The sequence below is a fragment of the Daphnia pulicaria genome, chromosome 8 (assembly GCF_021234035.1).
Source record: "Daphnia pulicaria isolate SC F1-1A chromosome 8, SC_F0-13Bv2, whole genome shotgun sequence".
In the NCBI taxonomy this organism is placed as follows: Eukaryota; Metazoa; Arthropoda; class Branchiopoda; order Diplostraca; family Daphniidae; genus Daphnia; species Daphnia pulicaria.
Window position 1 is genome coordinate 3,847,114 of NC_060920.1, and position 10,155 is coordinate 3,857,268.

At 37.4% G+C, this 10,155-nt stretch overlaps 1 non-coding gene across 1 annotated transcript; it reads right to left on the reverse strand.

Moving 5' to 3' along the window:
• Positions 1–456: 456 nt before the first annotated feature.
• Trnaq-cug lies at positions 457–528 on the reverse strand. Its single transcript has one exon. It is a non-coding gene; the product is annotated as a tRNA-Gln (tRNA).
• Positions 529–10,155: the final 9,627 nt, after the last annotated feature.

Sequence of the window (10,155 nt, forward strand, 5' to 3'; positions counted from 1 at the left end):
AAAAAAAAAATTAATCAGCGACGACACAATAAGACCACAAGTAAGACAAAATAATTTTAAAATGAAGACATTTTTTTGAATAGGCTAGTTTTTTCTTTAGTACCGGTATTATTTATGTTTATATTTTCTTGTTGGAATAATCATTTATTTTTTTAAATGGAAACATTATTGATCATAAATTGAATGGTGCGTGTCGGAAGGTGTCTCTACAATTTTAAATGGAATTGTTGCCAACATTTTGCCGCGGCTGTTCCATTTAATTAGAGATTTTTCTTTTCTTGCCTAATGGACAGGAAAAGCTATCGATGACACTTTGTCTGCTCCCCCGTTTTCAAAATCTTTAAAAATTAATTAAAAATTCCACAGATAACCAAATAATTCGCCTTTAAAATGAAATTAGGTTCCAAGTAGATTTTTAAAATCCACAGATATTCCAAGAAAGATAAAAAAAGAATGAGGTCTCACCGAGATTTGAACTCGGATTGCCAGATTCAGAGTCTGGAGTGCTAACCATTACACCATGAAACCTTATACATAACAATAGTATATTAGAATCAAATCGTTGAAGGTCATATGGTTAAGCTGAAAGTCCCCCAAATTAAGTATTTTGATTTACTATTCAATAACAAATATCAAATTACGTAAGACGAAATCATTTTCTTTCTTTCCCGCTATTTTTTACGTGCTTAACAGCAATTGTATTGTGGGGCCGAAGGCGGAAACCGGTCGGATGCGAATATTTGTCAGCTTTGTGTATTTTTTAGTTGTTTAAATTCATGTCATGTAATAAATCCGAATAAATCACACCATCAACAAAAGGAATTGAAGGACTCGCCCAGCATTTTAATCATAACGGTTTAGTTTAAACTTAACTTCTCTCTTCAAAACCTATTATTTTTTTTGTGTGTCTCTCATCTCGATCCACCCAATCAATAAAATTAAAGAAAGAAAAGAAACATATATTGTATGCAAGCAGCAATCGATCGCGATTCAATCGATCGCGATTGAATGTTTCCAATGCTGTGAAGTAGGCCTATAATAACGAGATTGACCGATTTCTCTAGCCATAATTTACCGCTCAATCTTGGGGATATAGTTTGTAGGAAACATGGGACGGTTTTCTTTATATTCGTCGCGTTACTCCGCATTGTTTATGTTGCAATTGATTATTTTTTATGAATGAACATGCACTAAGTATCTGGACGCCATATAAATTATTGCTTGCATTTTTTAAATATTTTTGAAAATCATTCCGGTACTTGGTAATGCTCAAATCTAAACTCAGACGCACAGCCCGATGAATATGCTATGTGAACTATGCAAAATATAAAGATCATGGCGTTGAATGAAATTGAACGCACCAACTTTAATTGCGTCTAATTGCCACAGGAGATTTTGTGTTACTACGACGACAGGAAAAGGTTATAACAAAAGAATCAGAAACGAAAATACAGCCAATTTTGTAATAATTGTTACCTATAGGCCTTCAGTTGGGCAAAAGAAGACACATTTTTTCGAGAGTGGAATAACCTTCTGTTTGGGTTTTAAAAAAATCGTTTCCATGGCGATTCAGCTCTATAATAGGCTACGGAAAAAAAACATAAAAAAACAACAACAAACCATCTACAAATATTTTCGCTGCTTTTTTAAAAGTAAAAATCAATGCAGTTATTTAAAACATGTAAAAAGGCCTCCACTATTGCTGAACCCATCAATAGCAGCCACGAAGCAGCAACGCGATGAGGCGATTACCATTCGTCTTCTTCATGTTCATTGGCCGGTTCAACGCAGAACTAGTCGTTGTTGGGCCGAGTGAAGCGTTACCTCAACAGGAATCGAATCCCCTAAACCGAAAACATCTTCTTTCTTCGCTTAATCGCAACTCCAGTAAAAAGTTTATAATGTAGTCTATGCTGGTTTAATTACTTATTTTTTTAAATTTTTTTGTGACATGTGAATAAGCTTCCAGGAATTTTCGACTTGAATATAAATTCGACTGGTCATGCCGTCCAGTCTGCAGAACCCGTTTCTCTTCGCTACAATTTCACGTAATTAGGGGAGAGGGGGGTTAGTTGTCAGGTGCATTCTTCCGGAATTTGTTTGAATTTTTTGAGTACACTACTGGTAAAATGAATGAATTAGATTCAGATTTCAATTCTTAATGAATTGATCGTATTTGTTTACAACGTTCATTTACACGAAATTGTGAAATTGAGAAAAACTGCAAAAAAAAGTCTGCCAACTTGCCCCATCTACGGGTAAGTTGGCTGCTGACGATTCTGCATTTCAAAATTTCTAGTTCGAATTTTGAAAACTTGCAACTCAGCATCTGGTGAGAAATCCTTATGACAACATGCCCCTCAAAATTTCTGACAACTAACCCCATAGGGTGCTTTTCGAACAAACAAATGGATAACTAAATAACTTTTTAATGTATAAATGTCGGATTTCTTTTAAATAAGACAAACATTAATTCTATTTGGCTAATGGGTTTTCTGACACACTTAGAGTTTTATACTATGAGAAAAATAAAAAGTGCTGAGAGGCAAAAAAAAAAAAACTTTTTGCCGTCTTTTTTTTTTCTTTTTGCTATAACTCCTGTTGGGGAAATCGTATACTTTTGAAATTTTGTACGAGCAATCTGGGAGTTGTCTTTCATATTTGGTGTAAAAGGCTTGATTTGTTTTGGTCTGTAAGGGGCCTAATTAGCAAAATGCCAACTTACCGCACTTGCCAACTAGCCCCCCTCTCCCCCTATAGTGGTTATTATGTTCTTAATTTGGCAAGGAATCATACTGCGATGCATTTGTTTTCATCTTTAATTACTCTCTATAGATATTCATACATACCCATGACTGGACCTAATATGGTCGTAGATGATTTGCCAAATCAGCGAGGAGGATTAACTTTCTTACGTCAACGGGTACTCTACTTTAACACACAAATATAGCATGAATAATTTTTATTAGCTAATAAAGCAATCTCACGTTTGAACCATTCTTAATTGTCATTTTAGGAAGCTGAGTTGTATCTCGGGCCTTAGTGGTAACATCAGAGCGATTTAAAGATGCAGATGTTTCATCTCCGTGGATGTCAAGTCCCTACAGTATCCTCATCCCGATTCCCAATTCTTCTACTAACATTGGCGCTTTGGTCCAACCCATGAGCACCGAAGTAGCGTATACTTTATACATATATACAGTACCTACTCTCGAAATTGGTAGGGGAAACCGGACCCATATTGGAAGTTCCGGTTTTTCCCCATATCTCCCATCCCCTTACACGAAAGAGAATTTTTTTTTGCAAAAACACATGGAACACATGGGTAGTTTCCGCACACCGATGATTTTTTTCAGTTACGTACCTTTAAAATTATAAAATTAATTGAGGTTTGAATTTTTTCATGTTTTATTAGTTATTACCAGGCTGGGGTAATATTGGACAGACGCCTGCACCATGTTAGACAGGATATTAAAAGAGGGATAGGATGAATACAAAATTATGAAAAAATCAGGAAATGTAGATGGTAATGTAGTTAAACCCCAAACACATTTTGGAAATTATATCTTTAAAGCTGAAAAAAACATTTCTTATAGGGAAAGAATTACTACTTTTACATGGGGCGAGATAGGGAAAATATGTAGGTCGCGCTGAAGTCTCTCGTTAAGATAGGACAATTTCCCTTTCCCAAATTACCCCGAGAGACCGTCCTCCACTAAAATGTGAATATCGTCTAAACTATCATACTTATAAATAAAAATTCAGGTGAATACTGTAGGGAAATGACTAGCCTATGTTTTTATGTAAGCAGATTTTCTTTAACCCGTCAAACTTGGGCACAATTGCACCGTTAGTGGGGAAAAAACTTGCGCATTTTTCCCGTGTTTTTTTATTTCTTGAATATCTCAGGAAATAACCATGAAATTTTCATGCAACTTATAACAGTTAATGCTTACACTACAAGAATAAACTGTAGAAAATTTGGATTTAAAAAATCATTTCTACTATTTTTACCGACTCTGTCTAACGTGGTTCAGTGTCCAATATGGATCTGGTCTCCCATACAGTGTACCAATAGGGTCCTTGCATGAATAAGGGATTCATTTTAAATAAATATCATTAGAATAAATTTTTAACGCTGATTCTCATGGTATTTGTTTTTTATTTTTTAAAAAATAATTCACCCCCCCCCGTAATATCACTTCAAAGTTGAGATTAGCTCCCCCCACTTTAAAACGGACCCATCCTTTTTCGTGCTGCCTATATCACTATATCCCCTCTTTTGCCCTTAGAGCCGAAAGGTGTAATGCGCAGTTGAGCGCTGACCAAAAGAGTGCATGTCGTTTACTGTATGTATCGTCTGTAACCCCGCCCCCTTCATGCTCTTCTCCTATTAATAGCCATGATTGTTTTGTCCCGCCATTTTGGAACTACTTCAATGGCCGACACGTTCAACTATTCCAATATGGCCGCGCGGGAATACATATATAAAGGGTGTACGACGTTCAGGCCCGGTCATTCAGGCCCGCGTCTTTCAGGCCCACTTTTATTGGGCCTATCAAATCTCCAATTTGATGTAACAAATAAAACTGTACATTTGGCAATGCCTCCACGTGACGTCTGGCTGAGAACGAACGCCTGAACTGAACTAGTGAGCGGCAAACTAGAGGCGCAAGTGAACCGGCCGAAAAACCGTTTTTTACTATGTTTTTCCCCAAAGAGAGAGCCACTGACGGCCACTGACGAGGAGAAAGCTAGGAAGTATGCACTTGCGTACCTCAGTAAACATCAAATTCAGATTCCTTCTAAAAATGCTCCTTCAAGTGATCCCATTCGTATCAAATATGATCGAGCCTTTCAACTCGCGTTCAGTGAGGAATTTGAACGTTCCTTCACGCCGATTGAATATTTATTCGCGTTCGTCTAGAAATTCTTTATAACTTCCATTTCTGAAATTCAGAAACGCTTTGGTTTTAAGGACCATGAGTTCCAAATTCTTCCGCTAGTGAAACCGAAGAATGCTCGTAATCTTTGTCCTGCATCCTTGTCTTCCCTATTCAAACGTTTTCCTTTGCTCAATGACCATTGTAATGTTGTTGAGGCAGATAAAGAATGGAGATCTAATGTCAATATGCCCATTGATTACTTTGAAATTGATTCTAGTCAATCTACTTTTGCATTCTACAACATGGATGTAGAATTTTATTGGAATCGTGTATCTGCTGGATTTGCTGCAAAAACTTCCCAGTGGGGAGCCACAATTCCCGATCTTGAAAGTCTGTATTTCCCTCCTACTTTCTTTGCCGTTTAGCATTGCCTCTGCGGAGAGAATTTTTAGTTTCATGAAAGAAATGAAACTCACAAAAACTCCCTTGCGTTCGCCTTACATGAAAAATCTGTAAGTGCGTTGTTGAAGGCAAATAATTGGTTGAAAAATGAAGGATTAACTGCTGGGAAAATGGAAATTTACCGGAAAATCTAATAAATTTAGCAAAAAAGGTTAAAACCAATACAGCAATCCAAGATTCTGAATCCGATTGAGTGATATGTTATTTAATATTTTTGCCGCGCGTTGCAGTGTGAAGGGGTGCCGTGAACAGCAGATTTTTATTTGGCTCGCCCATTGTGGTTTGCGCATAGGCTTTTCGGGTAAATCGTGTCCGAGGGAAGAAAAGGGAGAAAAGGAGAGTCTGGTCTCCTCTTTTTTTCATTCTTTCCTTTCCTCCATTTTTTGACAAATTAAACTTAAAAAGCTTCCGGAGTTAATGGAAGTGGAAGATCGGTGGTCGAACATTTCAAAATTGTTAGATTACACTCATTTTCAAGCTATTGTCTTTTTAAATTTAAAAAAATTCCAATTATTTCGAAATTGCTTGGTTGACATTCGATCCTCGGTCCTGCGACATGTCAAGCCGGGATGCTGACCATTATACCACCGGTGATATGTTAGAAGTCGGGGAAACATGGGTCCTTATAGTTTTGCTAAGACACTGACCAATGTAACGCAGCATGTGACCGCATGATAAAGCAGTGACTGGTGCAATTGTCTTTATAAAATTTCAATTTAATGGTATTTTCTTTCTCGCTTTGTCCGAGACTCGAACGACGGTCCTTTGACAATACAGCCGGAGGTTCTGACCATTAGACCACCGTTATTATGTTAGCCGAGGGAGAAACATCGGGCATAATGGTATGGACTCGATAACGTCGTCAACTTATTAGTTTGGTCTCATTTCCACTCAACCAAACCACTTTTTGAAATGACATTGCAATTCACCGTATTCTTATTTGAATTCTCTTCATATTTGTCCAGGCCGACTTCTAGGACTTTCTAAAGAGACATCCGAAGCTATGTTTGTGGATGTGTAAGTGTTGTATGTAGTAGCGTGTAAACTGTATACGTGTAGTGGTAGTGCCCAGGTGTGGGAGCAACATTGCCGGAGCAACACTCGAGCAGAGGTTTTAACCCCGACATCAAGAACAAGACTGGTTCAGCGTATCGCAGAGGCAAATATTTATATGAAAGTTACAAGGTCAAGTAAGGTAGAAATCTCGGTGGGTTTAAGGTGTGAAGAAGGGTAAACTTGGATTTTCAAGGTTTTACGAGGTTAACCTTCGGTTGAAGGCCGTGGGAATTTGGATCCCTCTTGCTCCGTTTATTGGGGATCAGCGGATTCTCACAATAGGATGTACGTCGCCCATCTATCAGCCGAGTGAGGTATCTTAACCCGATGTCCATAGGATTTTGTATGTCTATACTAATGTCGCGCTGTAAGACATCCAAATGGGTACGGCTTACAGCCGTCTTCAAATGTCACTCTATAGGAGATCTTTTTGTGGACAGCCCATGGATATCACCATGAGTAAATTTTTAGGCATACTTTTTGTGTCCAGACTACATCCTCATTCCCGTTTTCTTTAGACTGAATTTGGACTTGTTTTGGACTTATTCCGAACCATTATTCGCCTCCCCAATGAAGTAACGAATAAAGAAGAAAACTGAATTCAAGAAACTTGTTTATTAAATGAATTAATTGACACAACTACATCATCTCTGAAATCTAAATTGATTGCCGACAGCATAGCTTAGGAATGGGTTGAGTGATGTAGTGTTACATAATTATTAAGATGGCTGCGCATCATAAAACTGTGCAAATTGACTTAATGACAATTATTCTATGTTGCCAGATGCATATCAAGTCAAAGGTCTGAAAAACAAAAAGGTTTATGACAGATTTCTAGGTTTTCAATTATGGAACACGAATAATTTTATCACCTGTCTATCTGAAAATCGACGAGAGAAAACATGTAGAAAAAAACTCATTTGCTCAGAATCAGAAATATAGTCGATCAGGTTTGAGGTAAATTTTCCGAAAAACTAGTTAACGAGATTTTAATTCTTAATTCAATCCGATTCTGCACTCACAGTATAGGGGAGAGCTGTACTAGTTGTCGCTTTTTTTGTTTTTGAGCTACCACTTATTTATTTCACTATTTACTTCCACTTATTTACTTTACTTAAAAAAAAAAAAAATAGGAAAAATTCAGCTATAAAAAGCGTATTTTATTTTCTGACAATTTGCTTTGTTTGAAACCAAAAGCGCTTTAGAAATGAAGGAGGGTAGGTCGAGTCGGGGGGCAACATGGTCATGTACGCGGGGTAGGATGTCCCATGTTATTCTTACGGGCTAAAAGAACACCTGGCGATGGCGTCATCAACTAAATTTTCCGAAAAATTTTCCCTCCCATCTCTAACCTAGCCACACAAGTTGCCCCGAGAAAAGGTTTCTTTGTTATTATTGCGTTTTCCAGCAATAATAATGTTAATAAAAATAAATAAAAATTGGTTTCTGAAAAATAATAGAATTTACTTTCAGAAACTATTTCTTCATAAATTTTAAGTTAACTAGAGAAGTCCACAAAATAAAAAATAAAAAACGAAATGGACGACACGAATTAAGGGCAAAAAAATTATTTTAGTTGTTGTTTCCATACCACATGGACTATTTCCGTAATTTTTTTTAAAGATGAGCATCATTAAAAACTATAACTGGGAATTTTTAAAATGCAATCCTTCGGTCGCAAGATGACGAAAAACGCTGGGTGCCAAGTTACCCACTACCTCAATTGCCCCGTTCTCCCCTACTGAAAAAGAGATCATAAATTAAAACGTAGCAACGGGACAATGGCACAACAGTGACTAGAGTATAATTAGAATACTTACATCGTGGGTCGACGTCGGACGAGCAACTAAGATGATTGGGCACATCATATAATAAATATGGGCCAAAGACCAATTGTATGAACTCACCATTGTTGAATGCTGGCTTAAGCTGGTATGCAGTTCGATAGATTCCCCGCTGTCTGAAGTTTTCTCATAATTATTTTCCATAATGTTGACTGACGAGTAAAAGCCTGGACTTTCAACTTGACTTTGTGTTGATTGTGTCAAACTAGACTGGACCACTGTACAAATATAAGAAAATAATAGACATTTGAAACAGAAAAATGAAAAGTGTTCTCCTACTTGAGCGATTAAAAGTTTCAGTTAGTCGATTTGGCAAAGGTGAGACACTTGAAGGACTCATGCATTCGAAGTGTAATGCGCAGCCGGGCGCTGACCAAAGGAGTACATATCGTTTACTGTATGTATCTTCTGTAACCCCGCCCCCTTCATGCTCTTCTCCTTTTTAATAGCCTCTCATTGTCGCCCGCCACTTTGGAATATATTTCCCACCAGTTTGAATAACCTCTCATGATTGTCTCCCGCCATTTTGGAATTACTTCAATGGCTGACACGTTCAACCATTCCAAAATGGCCGCGAGGGAATACATATATAAACTCCCGTCGCACCCTCCAAGAGTTAGACTAGTCATCTCACTCTTCAACTGCTTGTGGTTCCAGTTGTAAGTTCAATCTCGATTATACTTCTCTTGTATACTGTGCTGTGTAACCAATAAACTAGTTTGGCCTAAAAACCCGAGAGTTATTCTTCAAAGTAAGCGCGCCTTTTCGAGCCCCTAAAAAGTGCCTTACAGAAGTCACCTCTGTACTAGAAATTGATTAGGTGTGGGGGAGTATAAAGCACGAATTTTCTTGATCCTTTTCCCTCTTTCTAAGCGATTTCCATCGGATTCAGAAGTGGTGTTGATGTCTAAATTATATGCCCTAGACACCTTGTTTCGTGCTTGACTGTATGTGTCTGAATGTAGAATTGAAATTGGTATGCACAAATTAATTCAATGACCAGTCGCCAAACAACAAATGTTTACCGAATAGTTCTCTGTACACACATCTGTAGTTTTACCAAGTCGAGTTAGGCTTCTCTCTCTTTGCAAAAGCTACATCTTCAGGTTTGGCGGGATAATAGCAAATATTGGTGTCGTGCAGCCAGAAGTCAGGTATAACTGTAACACAAAGCCCACCTTGGGTCTCCAGATAAACGATTTAGAATTTACCATCATTCTAAACATGAAAAAATAAATACAAAACTCTTAAATCCATCTATCAAATGCAAAAAATGCGTTAAATTTAAACTTACTGTATTTTTTATGCCACTATTTGGAAAAACAGGACAACAATTCTTAAAAATACACTGAACACGATTGCTGGTTAGCGAGCAGCGTGGTTAGTCGTTGAAGTCAGTTGAAACAATGGCGACTGCAGAGATAAACTCTTTGCCTCTTTGAAAAACTGGTGTGTCATGAGCATGTTTTCAGATCAAAAGTTTTAACACTACTTGACAACGTAATAATTAATATTAGCAGTAAAAATTATTAAAAGTTAAAGTCCTTCAAAGTCGTCCTCATCTATCCTGTGGAAAGTTAATTTGGACATCTCACAGACGTCATGTCACGTCTGTCTGTTAAGCGTCTGATTTCTAGTCACAAATGGATGTCCGTGACGTAGATATATAGTACATCTATACGAAGATAGCATAAGGCCGTAGTAAATTGATTATCCATGTGATATCCAATTTAGGTTGTAGCTAGATAAGATTCGATTTAGACATGAAGACATCCATATGATATACGATGGATGTGAGTGTGCTACTAGGGTGGGTGGTTTGATGTGATTTTTCGGTGAATTTTACAACAACGCGTTATGTTTTATTTTTAACGTTTCTTAAGTATCCATACTGCCGAGATAATTTG